Genomic DNA, 24,514 nt, shown 5'->3' on the forward strand with positions numbered 1-24,514 from the left:
GCGTTATTTACAAATATTCTTGAACATAACTGACATGAAGCAGTAAGCTTCTTGTCCTCGTCATCCTCAACACAGGGTTCACATGATGATGTTGTTCTTGTTGGAAAACTGTCTTCAACAATATCACCACTTTCATCAGTAGTATTTGTGGAATAATCATCATCGGCAGGTTCATTCCTTCCAACTGGCTCATAAAAACTTGATGAAATTTTGTGCTTGGAAAGTGAGTTATTGTCATTTGTGCCACTTCACCTTCAGGAGAAATTTATTTTATATTTTCCCCTTTACATGCATCAACGCTCGAAGACAAATCCTTTTCTGGACAAGCAGCTTCTAAAGACTGATTGTTTATAAACAACACACCTGATTTGATGTGAGGAATCATAAAGATCTTTTTGTGAACCTTTTGTGGATGATTGGTTTTTTTCTGCATCATATCACTAACAGGTGTAATTTTAAGAGTTTCGTTTGTGCTTTGGACCAACTTCAGACCGCAGATCTCGTCATATGCGGATGTCAACGGATGTGTGGCATTTGACGTAGAATCCAAAGTGGTATTTAATGTTCCTCTTCTGGTCTGAACTGACATGAACTGCTTGAGCAGATCGATTAAAATCCTGAGTTCCTGTCTGATTTCCTTTCGAAATCCTTGTAATTCGTCAAAGATCAGCTTTGCGAGTGGCTCCTCCTGAACAAGTTTACATCCTATATCATCAGAGATTTTAAACATTTAGAGTTAGCTTGAACTTTTTCACTTGTAATAGGATAAGGTTAACAATGAAGCCTTACAAAACTTGTGTCAATAAAAACTTCTTTTTAATCAACCAGCAATAACAAACAGCTAAAACAATATGCTCAATATATTTGGCGCAGCCAAGATCTTGCTGAAAACGGCCATAGTCTGCAGCTCGGCTGCACAGTAGGCTATAGGTCTATAACAGTGTTTCCATAACTTTTTGAAACATGAACTTAAATTGTACTCAAACACACATTCAACAAAAAAGTAAAAACGAATTTATTAACCAGCTTTGATAAGTGGGAAGGAAACAAACATGTGCATGCTTGCAAAATCAGCACTAAAAGTAGCCTGAAATTTGTTTCTTTTTACAATTACTCGACATATGATGGGTCTATTTCTACAACTAAAACATTTCTTACAAGGTCAAGACATACCTCTTTCGAAAAGTGTAGAGTCAGGCTTATCTATATTAATCTTTCAAAGCCAGAATCCCGGTTGAGAGTACTACTATTCAAAAACGATTTACTCAGTGAAGCAACGTTGCCAACAAGAATACAACATTATCTGTCACAAAGCTGGTACAGTCAACATCTTTCTGTTTCGTGTTTATTTTTAAGCGAAAATGACTAAAAGTTGCTTATTATCCTGCTCTTGAAATTGTCACGATTTACTCTCGACGCCACCTCATCGCACCCACAGACTACAGAGGCACTGGCCCCGACTTTGTAAAACACTGGCCTACATACTGTAACGAAAAGTGAGGTATATGACACCTGGGGCATCAGCGAAGGAAAGGAGGTATATGGCAGCAGAGCTACTTTAAATTTAATTCAACAATGGTATACATAGGCGCCGAAGTTTACAAAATGTAGGGTGGAAATGATAATGGGTTTGGGAATTCCCCGTGTCAAGGATTGTTGTAAAAACACAAAACAACATAAAATATACTTCTAATCAACGTTATTTGCGACAACAGCCATGCTACAAGTTTTTGCTTTTTATAAAAATTCTACACTTGTTGGTTATGCTAACCTAACACTTATAGCTCAATTGTATTTATCGTCCGTGATTTTCTGCACCTCTTCTAGTTTTGCTCTCCCTATTCTCTTTAAACTCTTCGCATGTGTCGTCCCAAGGTTATTTTTGGTCTAATATGTTTGTCTGTACAGACGTAACACCAGAGATGGGAAAACACTTCCAACAAAAGCATATCAGTCGAATCCGGTTAATTGCATAGTCGATTTGCCAAGCCTTTTTATGCGATTAAACGAATTATGCGTTTATGCGAAAGTGCAAATTCCACTTATTTTCTTACTTGACGTGCGACGCTGGTCACGTGTAAAGACGTCAACACGCAAAACACTAACGTTTATTGTGTATAGCGATCATTCATTCATTCAAGCACGCAAAAGATGAAAACATGCTTTCTTGCATTTGTGTTTTTAAGCGAACAAATGTGGCCATGTCCGCCCCTTCAAACTGTAATCGTTGGCGAATTGTATGAAGTACATGCGGAATTTCTTTATTTTTTGGTGTTGTCACAACGATTGCGTCACCAGTGCTTTCTTTATTGTTGTCGTCTTTTTCAACTTGTTTGTTTCGTAAAACGTCTTCACATATTACGGCATAATCTTAACGCAACGCTTAAATGAAACTAAAACAGTGCGAATGTTAATGTCTGCGTATTGATAGCCACGTGTTATTTGTGTTAATGCTTAAATTGAGTACTGTTGGTTTCATTGTTTCGTAACAGACCGCAGTACAAGTCACAAAACTTACGCATTGCGTGTGCGCTCCCAGTGCGCGCTGTTTTCAATTTTATCTTTCAAAACATTTTTGAATAATCGAATAAATTATCTTCATTTTTATTCAATTAACCGGATTATGCAATAAACCGTTATGCGATAAACCGAAGTATTGTCTTTACAAATGACAGACTACGCCTACAGTTTGGGACTTGCGCCCTTTATGCGATAAAACGAATTATGTGATTATCCAGAATGCAATTAACCGGATTTGACTGTATAACGTTTTGAACATAAAATCGCTATTAGTTGTTAGAAAAATCCAGGGTGGACAAATCCACCCTGTCCACCCAGGTTCGGCGCCCGTGATGGTATATACTGATTATAATGAGACTTCTTTTAACAAATACATTTAGACAAAACATTGGCACGGCAACAGCATCACAGGAAAAAATAGTGACTGATAATAGTCCACAATTTTCATCATTGACTAATAAAATGCCACTTTCGTCCAAAAAAACACTCCCCACGCCTTATTTTGGTCCAAGTACCATAAACCTGCCTACATACAGTTCGCAACACCTTTGTATGGCTAACTACGCACCACCGATGCATTGGAAACAATTATGGGGAATGATGATGGTGGTTTACTTTAAGGTTGGCCTAATCTAAAGCCAAGTCTTGCTGTTTGACTCCGAGCTAATTGTCTTTGACTCCGTTGCGTTTGCTGTCTCTATAATGTTTCTTCAAAGCAACACCAACTTCATAAAGTCTAATTGTTATATTGTCCGAATAGGTTGTATCGAATTAGAAACATTTACACTATCTTTCCACATTTAAACAAAGCTATAACTCGAATTCAGTAATGATTCCAATATTCTTTTCTCATTCCTACGTACAAGCTATGTCACATCTAATATTATTCTATTATCACCGAAACTCTTGACCAAAGTATCATCGAAACTTTACACGGTAAAAATACAATGCTACTTGAAACATTTCAAACTCCTTTGTTTGAATAATTGCTTAACGACGAGTAATACATCTGTTTAAACATTCAATTTTATCCAGCTGGAGAAACACACACAAACCGCTTTTAAAGTGCCAATTACATAGTTGTTATAATTTGTTATCACGATCGCCGCACAATTATGGCTAAATAAAACCCAGTGTACGATGTGATTGGCGTTTACTTCGTTACAAGTGCAAAACAAGTGGCTTAATCTCATTCGCGTCACGTAATATATTGAGCCACTTGACACAGTCAGAGTTACCGGCTTAATAGTTGCTGTTACCGCGTTAAACACCACATTAATATTGAGATGGTGACATTTCGTCAATGTTTAAAACCTTTCTTATCCCTGCAATGCCATAATTTCATGAGTTTTTTACTAAATGCAAGGTTGTAAGAGGAGGAAGGAACTTAAAAGTTTTCCCACGTAAGTACAGTAGGCCAAGATTTTTTACAAATTTCATTACCCAAATTATTTTCCCCAAATGGTAAAGGCGTTTTTTAAATAATCCTGAAATGTCAACTCACACAAGTGCTACGAATACTTTATTCACTTTTCACAAAAAAATACGACATCTATGCTAATAATCACAACAAATATGTTCAAGACCTGTAGGTTTGCTTGTTTGTGTTTTGGTGTTGAGGTAAAGCAAGTTTGATGCCATTTTGAGTTTGGGGTAGGGTCAATTACATAAACATAATCTCTGGGTTGAGGTTGTTTGCACCCAGACTTACTTTCCTTGGAAAATTTTTATTTTTTAGGTTGTGCCAGGGAATTGGAATTTTTATCTCTTCCTGCAACTTTCAATTTGACAAGCGTAACGAAAACTAGAGTCGCGAACATGTTTCCGCAAATGGTTGTGGTAAAGTCGAATGGAATTGCATGCATAATTTGCATTCTGATAGCTGGTACAGTTTCTACAAATAAAGAGCTTCATGATTTAGCACACAAAACCAAGTTTTTGGAGAACTATGCATAAAGTATTGCGGCTAACGATCACATGCAGGCAAACTAACTGGCCAAGAAAAGGGAAGTTGAGAGAAGTGGGTAGACCTGGAGAATATTTAGCCGGAAAGAAAAAAGTCTCAAAATAATTTGGGAAGTATCCAACAATCCAACCAATAAAAGACAACTTTGCGGATGATGTCTTACACAAGTCTAGTAATACTTTCTTTTCAAACACCACACTGTACGAGATGGACCCTTGGTTACGAAACTTCGCTTTCAAGAATGGTTTGCATGAAACTTTCATTAAAGGGATTGAAGGTTTGTTATCAATTCTGTTGTTTTTCCAGGCATTACATATGTGGCGTTTTGTTTTGCGGCAACCGATTATTCCATTTTTATTGTAAAACTTCATAACTTGTGGCAAGCAAAGTTATTAAACTTCTATTGCTGTTCAAAACAACTTAGTTTCAAAAGCTTTCTGCTCCATTTGTAAGACTTCCTTGTAACTAATTTCGCCTGACGGTGGTGAGTTACGCGCGTTACGTTTTTACTTCGCACTTGATCCCAGAGTGATTCCATGCGTAATCAATGATTCGTAGAAAAAGCAAAAACAGAGGACGATGACGAAATTACACATAACGCAGTAATGCTTGAATTGTGTGCGATTGGTAATACAAAAAAAGCTTTGTAATGTAGCCAAGACTGTTTTATTTTGCAACCATGAACCGTTGCGAACTATTTTCAAGCTTTGTGACATTGTTATGAAGGAGACCGGAGGGGCATATTTTTATGTAAACTATACTTAACTATACTCCATTAATTTGCACATATGTCTAGCTGTTGTCCGGCCAAAAATGAATCGATTCACATTCTACTGTACCAACACGAGGAACGAGATTCGTGATATTAAATGATTAAACTTTGGGCTATAAATTGTCTATTGCATTGGTGACTGGTTACTTTATTATGTAAAAATCGGTTTACGCAGCGTTGGTGGTGTACACACTAAATTTTATTACAATAGATATAGCCTAATATGCATTGTATTTGAGTATTAGAGATTTAATGCTAACGTAAACTTAGTGAATTTTGCAACTTGTTCCAAAATTATAGCCCTTAGTTTTACGGTCAAAAATGTAAACCTGTCTTTATTTTTAAAAAGCAAAGTTTGTGATTACTGCACTGCTTTTGCGTTATTATATTTCATTACGTTGGTAACTGCCATGGCTACTGTAATACATACTATAACAAAAATACATAGTTTAAATCATATTTTAAAAAAAATATAGAGGATTTATAAGCGTTATCATTTTAACGAATAATTTACAATATGTGCACTTTGCAGTTGCCAAAGTCACAGTACACGATCTGCCTTCATCTCTTCAAGAAGTTGGAATTAATATCAGTCCATTCAGTCTCAAAGACAGAAGACTTCTTGAAAGATTTTTTGGAACAGCGATGGAGCAGTTTTTGGTGGAGGTGAACAGTGGTTTGTTGTGAGTTAGGATCTAACAAACAAGATTTTGTATTTTCATTGTGGCAGTGAAGCCCTGTTCATTTGCCCATATCCGAAAGCGATTCAACAACCAAATGGCAGCCTTAAATAAATTCACAATGACGCCACTTCTGAAAAAGAAAAATCACACAAACGAGGAGGAAGAAATGTCATTAATAGCGATCAAGAGGGGGATGGAAGTTATCAAATTTCCTGGTAACGAACGCACTGCAAAGACTTTAGAAAAGTACCCATCATACAAGTTGAAAGAAAAGATAAGTGTGATTTTAACTGATATTTCATTAAGCATAAAATTTAAACAACAGGCTCTGCTTTTTGTCGTTAGTAAACATAAGATACAAAATCGTTTCAACGTTATTGTTGTAACGTTTTCTCTATTTTTGCAGTGCATAATCGACATTGCTATATTCTTTGGATATTCCTCTAAAGAAAACATTGTGAACAAGTGCCGGTTGCGATTTCATCGAGGGAAGGTCATTGTACTGTGAAACAGGGTGTGTATGCCTAATGGAATTGTCCAAAGTTATGAACCAACTAGGAGTTTCTTCTCCTAAAGGGCTATCTACTGTCATCAAGCTTATGGATGATGGAAGTGAAAAGCTCGTTAAAGATCGAAATCAGCCACATATTTTGTGTGCAGGTACTAAATCAGATCTGGGACCCGAATCAGTTGTTGTTCACCAATTGCAATTTGTTGATTTAGGAAAATCTGAATTTTTTGTGTCTATTAACTCTGCTTTGTGTGTATTTTATCCTGGATTTAGCATATCCTGCTGCAGGTAAAAAGTTGTGGGGCGATCGCAAAAATTGGTTACTTCTTCAGTTTTCAATTTTCCAACGTTGTGTGAATATGGGTCATGTAGCCTAATTAAATTTTATTTCTAATTATGAATTCTCAAAGTTTTATTTCTTTATTTCCATATGCAATATACGGTTTTATTACATTAACCAAAATAATAATTTTAAATAATAATAATTTCGCTTGAATGTTTACATTACAGTATTTCGAAACGAGGAGTGTTTGTTTGTCTTCTTTAAGTTTATTGTAAAAACTTTATCATTACAGTATTGCATTTGTATATAATTTTTATTTGTTTATATGCCATTTCCGTTAGTTTCGTTCTCGTAGCTTGTGGTAGACGGCATCAAGCCGATTGTGAAATTTGAAAGTAATCGCTTTTTCTTTTCTTTCACTTTTTTGGAAGGATACATAATTAAAATTTTGTAAGACTGGTAGGCTAATTATGCATTTTGGTCACGTGATGTTCAAGTGCGACATTTCAATTGGCATGGATTAAGCCAAGAAAACCCCAGGCTGGTCTAGGTTCTATATGGGCTAGTATTGAGCCAGGTTTACATTAACTATGACGCTCGAGGCTGAATATGGGGATATTCATAACCAAACACGATTGGAAAGGATTTAGTCGTTTCAGACTAGCATTTAGCCGCAAGAAGGACTGTATTTATCCAGCTGGTAGTGGCTAAATACCGGGATATTCATAACCACTTTTTTGGGAACGCATTCAGTCACTTTTTTTTCCTGTGCGCGCATAAAGACGTCCATGTTGCAGCGATTATCTTAGCAGAAACAATGCATTGAACAGTTGTGAATAATACACGCAGGATAGGCAGGCACGACATTTATGTCACGACTTAAAACGGACAACAGGAAGTCGTCGTCACGCATTGCAAAGCTTCGCAAAGCCAATGTCCGAAAGCAGGAAGTCTATGCTATATTCGATCTGTATAGAATAATATGCCCTTATTATCACAATAACCTACTGGGAAAATTTGTTTTCAGTGCACCAATAACTGTAACGATAAAATTTGCACCATGCCATTGTAATATTTATAATATAGCTTAGAATTTAGAACATAAAGGCAATTATGCGCAGGGAGCCTATAGGTCAGTAGGTTTAGAGTTTAGACCACACGTTCAGCATGAACAGCGGTGTTTTCATTCTAATAAAGCGCGATAATAATAATATGGGTTCCTAAGTGTATCACAAAATACCCGACGCCGAAACATATCACTAAGACTGGTTGCTTCAAATTTGGCAGAACCACATTTTTACTTTGTTTTATAAATTTAAGTATTTCGAGTTTATTTATCGTCTTGTCGTGAAAACAAATTTTTAAAAAGTTTTAAAACACAAATTTTTCGTCAGAAGTATCAATGACGCAATGAAGTGCTCGAAGGCTGATCCTAGAAAGAAAAATCAATAAGCCCTAAGTCTAAGAAGCATGGGATGCTAGGACTACGCTTAAGCGATCATGCCCAAGGAGACAAAAGATCAAGGAAATATTATAGAGATTTTAAGGGAGACAACTCGGTACAGCATAAAATTATTAATGTTCATCGTGTGACTGAGAAAATTCTTTGCACGACTTAAACTTGGCGAACTACAATTCGTAAGCTATCCTTTGTGCATATTCTCATACACAAACTCACATACTTTTTATTTGGTCTTAAATTGTTCTCTATCTCACGAATTTGGAATTGCTCATAAGCTGATTATACGTCATATTTATAGTTCAAATTATAAGAACCAAGAAATATATTGACGACGACGTTCAAACTACTTGATTCATGGAATGAAATCACTTTAGGGTCTTCCCCTAACAAAAAACATTTTTGACACATATATCATAATATTAAACCACAAAGTTTGGTCGCTAGACAATAAGTTATCCAATTTTTGTTAAAAGTCTTTGGCTCTTATTCTATTGTATTCGGGATCTTAGTTAAACTTGTTTAATTTTATGTAACTTCCTGTCGAATCATTAGGTTTTATGGTAATTGGACGCTTTTCCTATAATGTGCTGAATAATGTGCTTTTCAGATAATGTGATTGCTTGTCACGTGGGATCGTATTATTTTCGTCATTGATTGTTGGGAGCTGTTGAACGAAAAGCTTAATTGGTGTTAGCTTTATTAGCCTATAGAATGAATGGATGATAAAACAAGAAACACCCTCACAAACAACTAAAGAACGGGATAAGGCGTTAGATTTTTGAGGGATTAAAATGTGCAAGGTGTAAGCTATACCTAGTGGTGCTATACAACGATATAAGTTTAACACGGTCAGTCGGTCACCAAACCCAGAAGGCCCTAAGCCGCTTTCCGCTCAAGTTAAAACTAAATAAAAAACAAAGAACCAACAAAAGCTCAGAAAACACACAGGACTATCAATTTTTATACCAAAAATAACATTCGGGGACATGTAGAAGATATGCTTGTAGATAGGCAGGGGCGCCGTAATAAGGGGAAGGGCAATAGTTGGGCATACGCAGGTCTAATACATAAGTGCACAACAACAGGATCCCTTTGTTTGCTAGACCCCAGCTACTCAAATTGTGACGTCATATGGTTGTGCATTTGTATACTAGGCCCGCATACGCCATAGTTAGCTTATTCACTATTCGTCACATATAATACTTTAGTTGAAGGGAATGTAGAGGCATGATTTCCTAATGGCAATATTATACTTTTTATTTAATTCTTACTTTTTATCTTTTAGTTCACTTGTGGGCCTCAATATTATGCCCTCTCTTGGCCACGGAAACGGGATTCAGGTCCCTGGGGTGGAGTTTCTTTTGTGCAGTTTTCTTTAACCATCCATTTGTTGTGCACTTAAGATATTCATTGTCCTTTTAATCAAACCATGTTCGTTTATTTATTTATTTTAGCTGTTGATATCCATGTTTTTAATTTTAGGGAACATGTGTTCTACATATTTCAATAGTGTAATTGTTTGTGTTATTTTGGTTTTCAATTCGTAAAACTTAGCAACTATTTTGTGGGTTTGGTGGTCATCTTAACCTACCATCTTATAGCACAATTGTATTATTGCTATCTTGCATATTTTAATCCCTTAGACTGCGCCACTTTTTCCTGCTTGTTAATTGTTCGTGAGCATGTGTTTTATTGTGCTGCAACTACAATGGGCAACCTCCTAAATTTTGCTTCGCACAGTTAAAGAGGAAAAATAAACAATACAATACATCGCCCCCTTGCATGTAACATTTTTTGGAAGAAATTCGGAAAAAACTTTAGTAACCAGTCAGCAGTCAAAATAGAAAATATCTGTGGACTGTGATCAGATTGTACTTGCATGATTTTTCACCCCTTTAGTATCATACTGTTTATTGCATTTGCTGACTTGTGCTATCTGGTTGTGTCTTTTGTGTTCAAACGTTTATTAGAAGAAATCAAGTTAACCAAAATTTCTGACCAGTAAGTAAAGTTAGTAGGGATGTCCTGAATTGAATACGGATCTGAATATTATGCACGATAATCGACAATTTTTTTTAATCGCATTAATCTTAATCTTCCAAGCAAATTTGGGCAAAATACTAATTTTGCAATCTGAAGTAAGAAATCAACAGCAAAGCAATGAAGTTCTTGTTTGTATGATCAATCGTAATGGTTATTAATCATAACGTAGCAATTAAATGGTTGCAATAAATTTTAGTTACTTGTATAAACAAGAAAACTTATTTCTTTTTTCATTCAGCAAAAAAATGACAAATTTCTGCATGATTATGTTGCTCATCATGTAGTTAAATGAAGGGACTTGAACAAAGTTACCAGATTCGATCCAGATTCTCACAAACATCAAAATCCATTATTCGTATTCTCACAATTATGAATCTTTTTGACATAGTCCTAAAAGTTTGTTGTTTCTGTTGAGGCATACCTTGGCCTTGCTTTCTTTTCAAAATTCATATAATTACAAAGTATTTCAGGTTGGTATGTTGCAACGTTGCTTCATGTTTTTTTTTTCATTGTTCTTCTTGATTATACATATTATATCATAAGCATGAATACTTATCTGTTCTCCCCTTTAGATAATAATCACCAAATTCACAAAAAATGGATGATTTAGAACAGTTGGTGACAACACTGCGAAGTGCTGCAAGTCAACAGTCTGCTGATATAAAGCCAGCAGTTCAAGCGTTAACAGATAATGAAGATAAATTTGGATTTCATTTTGCCCTGCTCAAAGTGGCACTTTCATCAGGACTTAATTTAGAAACTCATGTGAGATGGCTTGCGGTTTTATATCTTAAAAATGGCATTGAAAGGCACTGGAGGATGCATGGACCATCACCGCTCACAGAAGAAGAGAAGAATTCTATACGAAATGAGATATTAAGCTCCTTTGATGAAGAGGTCAATCAGGTACAATTAAGCTTTGCCAATAAGTCGGTGAACTAATGTGTACTCATTTACAGTAAGATGCCAGTAATATGGGAACCATTTTGTCCCCAGCACATTATCAGATAGAGTTTCAGTAATATCAAATATACTCACTCTTGCAAATCTATAGTAATGCCATGTATTGTGTTGTGGTTTGTGCGGTGGTCACTTGATATGGCTTAAGACTGAGATGGTGCAGTACAATGCATGCATTTTTATGACCTAATTAGCTGTGCCAATAAAACAATTGATGAGTAGAAACCAAGTCAAGTTTTCAGCACACTTTATTGTGTCCACCCGTTCAAAGACCACATTTACATCCATATCAAGTTCAACAGCAGACACATATATTTGTTTGCTAGTATTGATTTTTCTTTTTTATTACCAATACGCAAGATCTACTTGACTTTGATAGACGTGATCCCCTTTTTCCAAACTTCTTTGTTGTATCCAAACAGTGACAGTTCCCAAACTATTGGGATAAAATACGTTAAATTGATAGGGTGAAAGTTTGAATCATGATGGAAGTTTAATGAACTTCAGAAAAAGAGTGATCCCACTGGATTCATATTTCACTGATAACCAATATCAATAGTATATATGATGTCACTTAACTAGACCTTGTTTATTGATATTCCAGATTGCTCTGCAATTTGCGGTGATAGTTTCGAAGATTGCAAGATATGACTATCCAAAGAACTGGCCACATTTATTGCATATTCTTCTGACAGCAATAGAAAGCATGCAAGTGTTGTCAACAAAGCAAAGGGACAACACTGTGTTGCTCACTTTTCGATATGTCGTGAAAGAGTTGAGCACAAAAAGATTACCAAATGATCGCAAGCTATTCTCACAAATTAGCTGCAGCAGTTATCCGTGCATATTTGCAACATTTGATAGATTCCATAAGACGGTTGTTCAAATGCTTTCGTCATCAACTGGTGACAGTAACACACTGCTTCATGCTATTGAAAAGCTGCTGCACATACTGAAATAGCTCAAGTGTATTTCTCCAGCTCTTGATTCTACAACGAACTGCAATTTTATCAATGAAGTCCTAACTATGTTAAAAACTTTTCTGGGATTAACAACTTCCCACAGTTTTAAAGATCAACTGGTATTGGACAAATGCCATAAAGTTTTGTTGGTTTATTCAAAAATTCTACTTGACACATTTGTAGTGGAGGATAACAAAGTAGCAAACTTTGTGCCAGAAATAGTAAATATGTGCAAACAGTGCATTTTCCTGTTCGCTGAAAATCGAGCTTTGTTTCCTGAGAGGTTTGTTGTTAATAACATGAACGTTATCAAATTACTTGTGGGTCCTAATGAAGGCCAGAAAGATTGTTCCGTTTCAATGGATGATATGCAAGATCTTTTAAAGTAAGTTTGACAAGTCTTACTGTCAACTATGAATAATTTGTCATATGCCATCAATTACTGTGTCTTTAGGGGTTTGGTTTTCTCCTTTCTACCATTGACTGCTGCTGATCTTGAAAATTGGGAAGAAGACATGGAGGAATTTTGTTCCGAAGAGATCGGTGAAACGTGGAAGTACAACTCAAGACCAAGTGCGGAGGTTAGACAAAAAATTAAAGATATTATTTCAAAATTTTATGTTTTTCTGTAAAATTTATTTGATAATTAAATTGCTGTTTCAGGTTCTTATTCTTACCCTGCTACATCGCAGCCCTGAACGCTTTGTGCCTGTTATTTTGGCAACTTTGGACACCGTAAATCAAAATTCACAAAAAGGTTTATATTTAAAATTTAGTATGTAGTTTATACGTTATCATTATGCATGCTTACTGATGCTTATTTTTTTCTTGTGTGAATAGTGCGGAAATTTTTGTCAATATTGGTGCAGCTTGTAAATGGAACAATGAATAATTAATTCAACCAAAATATTTTTGAACGTATCGTTAACGGTCGTTTCGTTTCAATTTAGAAGTATTCTCTATCCTTATGATGGCATAATCATAGTGCAACTCAAGCAGCAGTGTCCAACCTTTTTGGCCACGGGGCCACATGCGATTTACAAATGATTGCGTGGACCACTTGACTGTTTACTGCTAATTTCTAATTAAAACCCTCACACCAAAATTCTAATCTGAAAAATAACTTGTGATGCAATAAAAACTTAATTGTATAGTTGTGCACCCCTGCACTAGAGACTATAGTATATTATCTATATTAATTATCTGTTATCTCCACTTTCTATTGCTCTATACTACACAGTCTATTGCATAGAGCAATAGACAAAGAAAGCAAACAATTAATGCCAATTTCTCGAAATGTAAGTTCACCATAAATTATGTAGGCTGTTCAGTTGATGATATAAGTCATTTCAAAAAATACAGCGCGGCTACTCAGAACCTTCCTGAGGGCCAAATGTGACCCGCAGGCCACGGGTTGGACATCCCTGAACCTGAACTAGAGTTTCAATGGCCTTATGGGCAATTATAATTTCATTCCTTATTTCCTTAACACCGAGTCTATACAAAATCTAGCTGCATTGTGTTATACCACCAAAATTTGAAATGTTTGTAGATTGAAACAAAACATCTACCACAGATACATTTAAAAGTATTTTGGCTGAACTAATCATCCTTCAAAATTTTAAACTTTAATAATTAAATACTAAAACAGAAAAGTTCTTGTAAGATATTCTATATTTTGTACATTTCTCAGACCTCTTGCAGGATCATCAGGGTGTAAATTCTGTTCTTTTAAATGATGCTGTTTTTGCTGCTGTTGGCTTGGCCGCAAATGAATTGTTTGATGAGCTTGACTTTGAAATGTGGTTTCTAACTTACCTGTCACCTTATGTGCAGAAATGTGTCACGACTCCATGTGGAAAAATATTTCACAGGTAAGTGTAGTGCTTATTCGCCTATTAATAAAATAAGTGTGAGTGTGAGTCAAATCTGTTGTCTCTGTTTATCTGAACTGCGAATCACTTCAATGAACATTGTGTTTTTAGTAGGGAAGTGAAAATATGAAAAAAACTCACGCTTGTTAGAACCCAAACTTTTAACGTTAACTTTTGTGAGTAGCTGAGCCCGAGTGCATGACGTCATAATAAAACAAACAAACAAGTCAGCAAAATGCTTTTGCCGAGGCTACGTCTAGAGCAGTGGTTCTTAACCCTTTTTCCCCCAACGCCACTTTTCAGAGGTTTCCATAGTCTGCTGCCCACAATAATGAAAGGGCTGTGATAAAAATGATGAGTGTTTAGTGAAAAGACCGGCTTAATCACCAATTCAGTTGCCTTGTATTTGGGAGAAGCGATGTTATTTAATATATTAATAAGAGTAATAATAACAGAAATAATAAGAGAATTACACATTAATAAAGCAGGAAAAATGTATTTAATGGTTACTTAAGTATTCTTACTTATCGCCTTCTTACTTACTTGCACGCACCCTTCTTACTTACTTTGCAATCTATTTCTCTTCTTAGTTAAGAGTTGCAAGACCGAACTGAATCCCTTCTCTGAAGAGACCGAACCGCATCCCTTCTCTGTAGACTGAACTGAGCTAAACCTTATTGCAGCGGCTCCCAACCGGGGGTACGAGGTTGAACATCAAGGGGTACGAAGATCCTTGGGCCATAGAGCAATATATATATGAAAATGATGGAATTTTTCAATATATATATGAAAAATCCCATTCGATTTTTTTTGGGGGTACGAAGAATGCTTTGACCTGACAAAGGGGTACGAGCAGCAAAAAAGGTTGGGAACCATTGCCTTACTGCCTTAGCAATGAAATTCCGTTGACTTGCTGTTAACTAACTCTTCGGATTCTATGTCTAGGGTTACGTCATAAACGAAATGCTGGTCTAAAAAAAGAAAAGAAAAAGAGAGAAACGTTCATAAACGGTACTCTTGGTAGCCTTTGCAATTTTTGATTCGACTATAAGAGCCATGTGGGTGCCGGTGAGCCGCAGTTTGACCACCACTGGCCTATACAAAGCAAGAGCATACATTGATCTTGATCTAGCAGAACTACTAAAGCAAATTTGCAGTGAGATAAATATCGTTACACCTTCTGAATATAACGCCCCCTGAGTATTTCCGCCCCTGTAAAAATCAAAAGCGCCCCCTAGGGGGCGGTAGCGCCCAGGTTAAGAACCACTGGTCTAGAGTATATGTATATTTAAATGGATGTATGAAATGAAAACATTTGACTAATACAAGCTGTGAGGTTGATGGTGTTGCATCATAATGCAGTGTGTCATTCCAAAAATCGGCGGAGGAACAAAGAATGCGTGCCCCGGTGTTTAAAAGAGAATAGCGGAGAAAATGTACGAAACGCATACATCGGTTAATCGCATAAAAAAGCTTACAACAACAAAAAGCTTACTTACTAACAACAAAAACTTTTAAAAATGTATCAGTTGTAGAAATACTTAATTTACACTAAATGCATTTTCTTTAGTTTTACAATAATGATGTATACAGGAAACCAGATGTTTTTTCTACTAACCTGTAAATATCCGATCAGTTTACGACGTATAATTTTCGAGTCATTAACGATTGAAAACTTGTGTGCAGTGTCGGCCACACATAATAAAGATAGTAATGTCGCGCACCCGGTTTAAATACGGTAAAACCAACGTCAGCCAATATTAAAACCGTAAAATGAAGTAAAACTTAAATTTAGTATTGATTTAATAACCAGATATTTTAGTAATTAAACTAATTGTATTGAGTGGAAAAAAAGAAAGTATGACCAAAATTATCTGACGTATGGCTGTATAGATACCACAGTGAACGAAAAAGTCGTACCGCAATGCTTGATATGCTTAAAAAACGATGTTTTGAGACCAAGTCGTTTGCAGCGTCATCTTCATGAATATAAAGACAAAACCTAGGAACAAACTTGACTGTGAAGCCGACCTAAGGTGTGCATTATCTTCCACAAAGCCTAGAATTAAACGTTAGGTTTCCCAAAAACAACTACATCCTTCTCATTAATGAAAGTTAATTGAAAATAAATTGCTGTTCTGTTTAATGCTTTTTTATTTTGCAATCAAGGGGGCGCAAAATTTTTAGGTACCGTCAAGGAGGGCGTGTGCCAAAAATTTTAAGAACCCCTGGGTTAACGTGGATGATTTTCTTTATTTATCTATTAAGTCGCTATAGATTTTGAAATTTCCTATAGACACTTGAGTATTTATTTCGAAGATATTTTTGCGTACGTTTTAAATCTGACAAAGCAAGCTAAAGCTTACGAAAAATCCTGTTTAAATGAATGAAATTTACTTAATTTTCATGCATGATGTTTTGATACATTTTAATGTATATTAATTGCAGCAAGGTCAAAACACAAATTAGCTGAGAAAAAACAGAGATAAAACATCAAAATTGTCAAATTTAGAAATCATGCCTTGGACACTTTGCAACTAATTGAAATTCGAATTTGTATTATTGCCTGGTTGGCTAATACGGACATCATGTTAAATTTACAAAGTGCTTTCAGGGTCCTCGTAAAGTCATACACACCAGCCCTGACAAGTTGAACATTCTCACGACAGACTTAATGCCAAGCAAAAGAGATGCACACTTTCCAAATCTATGCAAATTACAGCCATTGATCGCAACTTGCTAAAACAATTAGATGTCATGTCAAGCTATTTAACTTAACCTATGTCATGCGAATTGCATTTGCAGGTAAGCATAGCAGCCATAATTTTAATGTTAGGTTTATCCAACCTAAAAACATGGTTGGAATCGTAATAGTGTATCACTTTGTTTAGATTAGATTCACTAAGGGTGTAGCGTGTAGAGTATTCTTCAGTAAAACTATTACAAATTGATTTCGTCAAATATGAGTATGACTTTCCTATCAGTCCAAAGTAGGCTATTAATGAATATTAGAACGTCTATTGTTAACGATTGACTACTCTCAGCACAATTGAAACATTTCACACGATCACCTGAAAAGATAATAATCTGAAACAATCCTAACTATGGAAAAAGAACGAGCTAGCACACGCCATGCACAATATATTTATCATCATTCCAACAAAATCTAATAGTTTTTCCGTTAATTCCTGTAAATTCAGATTTTAAATATTTTTAATTACTATTCTATTATTCATGAATCATAAAAAGTATTCGATAAAACATGTAAAAGTGGACATATAAAACACAAACAAATGGATGCAGTATCTGGATGAATGGTTTGTAAATGTTTTTCAAGGCTAATTTTTTGTCCGAACACGTTTTGAAAAAGATTATATTATTTTAATGTGAGTTTTGATATGTGTTAATAATTAATTATCGTTTTAACGTAAAGGACTTTTGAAAAAAAAAAATTAGTAAGGTCCCTTTCCAGAGTGAATAGTTTCATGTCTCCACAAATTTCTCTTATGGGAAAATAACTTTTGACCTACATGGCATTGATAAGGTCGTTCTCCAGTGTGAGTTCTCATATGAGCTTTTAAAGTGCTGCTTTGGATAAATGACTTGTGGCACACCTGGCATTTATAAGGTCGTTCTCCAGTGTGAGTTCTCATATGAGCTTTTAAAGTGCTGCTTTGGATAAATGACTTGTGGCACACCTGGCATTTATAAGGTCGTTCTCCAGTGTGAGTTCTCATATGCCTTTTCAAACTGCAGCTAACAGAAAATGCCTTGTGGCACACATCGCATTGATAAGGTCGCTCTCCAGTGTGAGTTCTCATATGAGATTGCAAACTGCCAAATTGGTGAAATGGTTTGTGACAAACTTGACATTGATAAGGTTGCTCACCTGTGTGAGTTCTTATGTGAGCATTCAAGTTTGTTTTGTGTTGGAATAATTTATCACAAAAGTTGCAAGAAAAATGTTTTTCTTTGTTATTTCCTACAAGCAACTGAGCATCAACTTTGCAAGCATTGTTTCTATCATTTGTTGCAGAATTATCAAAGAACATTTCCACAAAATTGCTGCGTTCTTCATCTGAACTTCTTTCAATGCAATTTCTGCTATCGATCGTTTTAACTGTGGCTTTTACTCCAATCTCTGACTGATAAGTTAATTTATTTAACATGGATATAGTTGGGTGATCAATCTCAGTCTGTGAAACTGCATATTTTTGCAACATCAAAGGTTCCTTTTCAATAACTTCAAATTGAGGATAAAATGATGCCTTTTCAGAATGATCTTCTTCAATACAGGTTTGGGGCTCAACAGTTTTAACTAGGGCATTTACTCCAAGTTCCGATTGAAGAGAAAACATATTTGAAATGGATAAACTGGGTTGATCAGTTTCAGAAACCTCCCAATGCTGCAACAGCAAAGGTTCTTCTTTGATAGCTTCAACAAGAGGAAGAACTGTTGCATTCTCAGAATGAACTCCTTTAATACAAAAGCCGATATCAGATTCTACATCTAATGTTTGTGATGTTTCTTTAATCGGTATTGCATTGTTTATGGTTTCAGCTTTCTTTGTTTCTACAAGAATCTTTGAAACCATATCTTCCATATTTTCTTGTACTTTTGCAAATTCTATCTTCATATCTTCTCGCATTGATTTCAATTCTTGTAAAACCATATCACTGATTGCTTTCAATAAAAAATCAACATGCATATTATCTGGATGACACTCCATAGCTTGATTGTGATACAATAAAATTATTGGCTGAAAATGTGAAAGGTAAAACGTTTTAATAAAAAGTAACATATTAATTTGAATAAGATGTCAAAACCCAAAAATTGAATTGAAATGTTAAAAGTAAATTGTAATAAATATGTAAATGTAAATAAATTTTGACAGTTGACAAAATGTATGATGTGTTTAAAGAACACAAATAAACAGGATATAACCATTTGAATCCCTACACATGATGACAATAATCTATTTCAAAATAATTCTTTTCAAATTTAATTCCGTCAATTTCATAAAAATGTTTTATCTTATCTCATGACAGCAATTGTTTTCTTAATTAAATAAAACACTTGACTAATGCTTTCTTCACACATCATCATCAATTGTAAAATTAACATTGGACCTATCAACCCCAGAAAATTGTGAACCAGGTCAAGTATCATGAACTTTAGAGTTTATCTTAAAAGTTTATCAAAAAAAACAACATAATATATTTTAAATGGGGACAACAATTTTATACCTATAAATACCTAACAAACGAATACAGTCAAACCCGGTTAATTGCATTCTGAATAAACACATAATTTGTTTTATCGCATAAAGAGCGCAAATCCTAAATCATAGTCTATCACTTGAAAAGATTACAATAAAGAAAGATTATATTACACATTAGATTACACAAAAGAAAGATTATTAGATCGCATAGCGGTTTATTGCATAATCCGCTTAATTGAATAAAATGAAGGTGTTTTATTCGATTATTTTAATGTTTTTAAAAGATAAAATTGAAGACAACGAGCACTGGGAGCGCACACGCAATGCGCAAGCTTTGTGACTTGTACTGCGCTTGGTTATAAAGCAATCCAACAGACAATGCCCAATTTAAGCATTAACACGTGGCTGTCAATACGCAGACATTAACATTCGCACTGTTTTAGTTTCATTTAAACGCTGCGTAAAGAAAGGGTTAAAGTGTTGCGTTAAGATGATGTTGTAATATGTGAAGACGTTTTACGAAACAAACAATTTGAAAAAGACGACATCAAGGAAGAAAGCTCTGCTGATGCAATCGCTGCGACTACACCAAAAAATAAAGAAGTTCCGCATGCACTTGATACAATTCGCCGACGACTGCAGTTTGAAGGGGCGGACATGGCCACATTTGTTCGTTTAGAAACACAAATGCAAGAAAGCATGCGAAATAAAATTAAACAAAGAACAATCAGTCAGTATTTTTCTTCAATAAACAATAAATGATAGACTGTTTTTCGCGTTTGAATGAATGGATGATCGCAATACACAATAAACAGTAGTATTTTGCGTTTTGACGCTTTTACACGTAACCAGCTTCGCACGTCAGGTAAGACAATAAGTAGACTTTGCACTTTTGCATAAACGCATAATTTGTTTAATCGCATAGAAAGGCTTGGCAAATTGACTATGCAATTAACCGGATTCGCCTGTATATGAAAACACTCGAGCCAAATTTTCACAATTTTTAAATAAGTAGTTTTCCTCCATAATGAAATTAGGACACATCTTTTAACTTAACACAACTAGAAAACTGAAAATTTAATAATTTTTAAATGTTTTTTTGCCAAAAACAACTACTATAGTGCAATCTTATGTTTCATGGAACAACAATTTTCATGCATGATGTATTGATACAGTTAAATGATATCACAAAGAATTCCAGAAAAAAAACAAAAAGTTATGTCACAATTTTGAATTAACAATTATGTCTACTGAAATGCTGTGTCAGTTCAGCTCTTCTTAAGTTTTAAGCAGTTATAATTATTAGCAAATTGGAATAGTTAACCCGATTTCGGAAAGTTTTATCCCTAATCTTGTGTATAGATTCACTGCCCACAAATCTATCATTGGTGGGCTACATAGTTGAACTCTAGTTGATCTAATGCCAGGGCCGTCAGCCAAACAAATCGAAAGCATTCAAGTGATGGGAAAAGTTTATCAAAACGATTTAACAAAATTTTTGGAAGACTTAATTGCTGAATTAAAAGTATGGTTCAGAAAATTTAGTCGGTTTAGCGAAACAGAAAGACCAAGCGATGCAACTGGCTACTTATTCATTTCTTACAATTTTTTAACTCGTTCGGTGACCACATGTACAAGCAAACGTTCTTTTTCTACATTACGCAGACTAAAACATATTTGCGCAATACGAGTGGTGAATCTGAATGAACAAACCTGTTTTGTTAAACATCTATAAAAATCAAGTGCTTTGTGCAGAAGAGATTATTAACAGGTTAATCGTCGAACAGGCGTTGGAGCATGAATTTGTAAAAATTTAACTTGGAATGTTTAAATTTGTAAGTTTTATCACATGTGCATGCTGCTCTAAAGTTTTCTCTTCAAAGGCTCGTTTTTTGATGAAACTGCATTTATCGTAATCTGTCATTACATGATTTCGTGCAAATCCTCGAAAAAAACTTTCTACATACAACAAGGCTGACACAGTTTTTAGTCAAATATTACAGACAAGTCCAATTAAAATAACCTATTAACAAAAATGTGTTTACAATAGCCTACAGTACAAATCCTACTTAACAATTGTCACAATTTGTTAGAAACATTTTGGCATGCTTACTGACCCATTGGTATGAAGCGCTGAACTATAGACAGTTAGATACCGAATGGTCATGATCATTGCAATCTACTGTTCTTCACTTAGGAACTGTGGATAGGTTGATTTAACGCAAACTCAGACACGATTCACATTTTTATTTTTCCACAACAAATGCAGTTGATTGAGATGGGTGCATTGTTCACAAAGTCAGACACAGCGATTTCATTGAATTGCCGATTATGGCAAAAATTGTCTCTATTTTCAAACAAAAACACTCATTAAATCTAATTCATTTCTGCATCCACCTGCACATGCAAAAAGACAAGGGTTAACTTGAATTATGGTCATTTACAAATTTTGTGCATGGAATTTAAAAAACATAACAACACATCACATAAAAAGAAAAACCCATAACGGCATGTTGATTGCCACAAGGTCAAAACACAACTTGGCTTAGAAAAAACAGCGATAAAACATCAAACTTGTCAAATTTAGAAATCATGCATTGGACACATTGCAACTAATCGGAATTCGAATTTGTATTCAGGGAAAGCGTTTGTCTAATCCCAAGAGAAAAAGTATAAGAGATAAATATAACTCAGAAGAAAGAATGAGATCATAGCAGCAAAAACAAATACATACACTCAGGTCTGGCAGCGCACACACGCCAGGTGCTGGTATTACTGTACAACGTTTAAATCCTAAATGAAAATTAAAAACATCCATAAAGCAATCTTTAAAAACAAAGACGTTATTACAAAAGTTACGTACACACGATATAAAATGTTTTTCCTGAAAAATTTAAAACTTTTTGCAGTTTTTTTCCTGCCACTAGCAACAGTTAACTAGAACAGAAATGACAAATAACTATTATTACAGCCATCTAACATTAAAATGAGGAAGCATTGGTGTTAACTTCCAGGCATAGGCAGACTTTTGTTGCCGGGGGTTTGGCAAGGTATTACATCATCAAGTTAGTGACTTCATTGCGATAACTTACCTTGTTCTTGCCACATCTTGTTTATATTCTTATGTGAATACGTACTTTATAACCTAGGTCAAACATGGGTATCTATGCCATTTCTTGCTGAGGATTTATTGCCTGGTTGGCTAAATTACGTACAATATCTTAAGTTTACAAAGTGCTTTCAGGGTCCTCAAAAAGTCATACACGCCAGCCCTTAAAAGTTGAACATTCTCACAACAGACTTAACGCCAAGCAAAAGAGATGCTCACTTTCCAAATCTATACACATCATCGCCATTGATCTCAACTTTCTAAAACAATGAGGTGTCATGTCACGCTATTTTACTTAACCAGAGCCATTCGAATTGCGGGTAAAGTATAGCTGCCATAGTTTTAATGCTAGGTTTAACCAACCCAAAAACATGGTTGAAATCGTAATGGTACATCACTTTATTTAGATTTGATATACTAAGGCGGGGGTGTTCAAATTATTTCTGCCATGATCCACGACAGCCAAACCTAACAACGTGATGATCCACTAAATACGAATAGTAAACATATTGGACATGCTTTAATTTTTATGGTGCTTTATTTGTGTAAATGTACCCTACATTGTAGGGCCTACAGCTTATTTATAACTTTTTACAGGTCAAAAGTGAAGTGTGCTACAGCTGCAAGATTGTTTCAAGACTACACTGGAAGATCAACACAAAAAGTTAAAAAGATCCGGATCCGCCATTTGAACACCCCCGTACTAAGGTGTAAAATATTCTGGAGTAAAAACTTGGCGGATTTCAATTGTACGTTGCATATTTTTGTATGGAAAACTATCACACAATGATTTCATAAATCACAAGTTCGACTCTCAAGTCAGTCCAAAGTAGGCTATTAAATGAATATATATTATATTAAATGAATATTGTATGAATATCTAATGAATATTAGAACGTCTATTGTTAACGATTGACTACTCTCAGCACAATTGAAACATTTCACACGATCACCTGAAAAGATAATAATCAGAAACAATCCTAACTATGGAAAAAGAACGAGCTAGCACACGCCATGCAAAATATGTTTGTCATCATTTCCACAAAATGTAATAATTTCACTGTTAATTCCTGTAATTCCAGCTTTAATTGCTTTAAAAAAAAACACCTATAGTAATACTGTAGTATGCAAGCCACAAACGCCAAGAGTTTTTTGCAATCTTTCAACATGAATCCCACATAGTCTCGTCAAGCAGTTAAAAAAGAAAAAACAACCCCGGAAAAGAGAAAGGCCAAAAGAACTAAAGACGCAGATAGCATTCTAACTTGAATTACGTTGATGCTCGTGGTTGCGACATTTATCATTTGCAGTGATCAAATCATTTTTATTCTTGTCGCAGAGAGTGATGGACTAGGACAGGTAATTTAGCCAACTCTTTTTAGCCTTTAGTTGCCATAGTGTCTAAATTTCATGCAACAATGTAAATTGTAGGCAAAAGTTGTATTTTTTTTATAAAGAAATGTGATGAATAGGGTTGTGTTGGCAATTTATGTCATGTTACACCACACAGTCTATCAGTAAAACAAAGCCATGAAGCATTAAAATGATTAACATTAACAGAATTCCTGTCAGTCAATGGATTACCAAAGATTTTGCTACAAATTCCCTCCTTCATGAACATTTTTGGCTAATGGCTAAAACAATCTTTAGTCGCGAAAAACTTTGAATGTTTTACGTCGGTGGAGTGTTTCCATTCACATTCATTACATTGGCTCTTTTCATGGCATGAGCGCGACTATTCATATGTCTATCGTAATGTCTTCTGCTCATGAACTCTTCGTTACAAATTTTGCAACAAAACTTATATTTTAAACATATGGTGCTGTGATTTTTGTAAGTTTCAAACACCTTAACCAGACGTTTGCATTTGTGACATTGAAAACGTTCGCCAGTGTGAGTTTTTAGGTGTTCTAACAAAAGCACCTTATTATTGTATGATTTGTCACAATGTTTGCAAAGGTACCGATTGTCCGAATGTTGATGTTTGATGTTTGATGTGGTAGTCAAGCTTTGAAGCCATAGTAAATATTTTGTTACAGAATTCACATTGATAACTCATCCTTTTCGCATTGCCATTGAACAAATTATCAGATGCTTCTGAAAGTGACCTTTTCTTGGGTTCATTGTTTTTAGATTTAATGAGATCG

At 35.1% G+C, this 24,514-nt stretch overlaps 1 pseudogene across 1 annotated transcript; it reads left to right on the forward strand.

Annotated features, from left to right (window-relative positions):
• Positions 1–7,547: 7,547 nt before the first annotated feature.
• LOC143469648 (importin-11-like) lies at positions 7,548–23,233 on the forward strand (annotated as a pseudogene). Its single transcript, XR_013119173.1, has 7 exons — positions 7,548–8,294; positions 9,483–11,146; positions 11,805–12,547; positions 12,617–12,743; positions 12,826–12,919; positions 13,856–14,036; positions 22,965–23,233. The product of XR_013119173.1 is annotated as an importin-11-like (transcript).
• The last annotated feature ends 1,281 nt before the right edge of the window (positions 23,234–24,514 follow it).

This window comes from Clavelina lepadiformis, chromosome 8, assembly GCF_947623445.1.
Source record: "Clavelina lepadiformis chromosome 8, kaClaLepa1.1, whole genome shotgun sequence".
Taxonomy (NCBI): Eukaryota; Metazoa; Chordata; class Ascidiacea; order Aplousobranchia; family Clavelinidae; genus Clavelina; species Clavelina lepadiformis.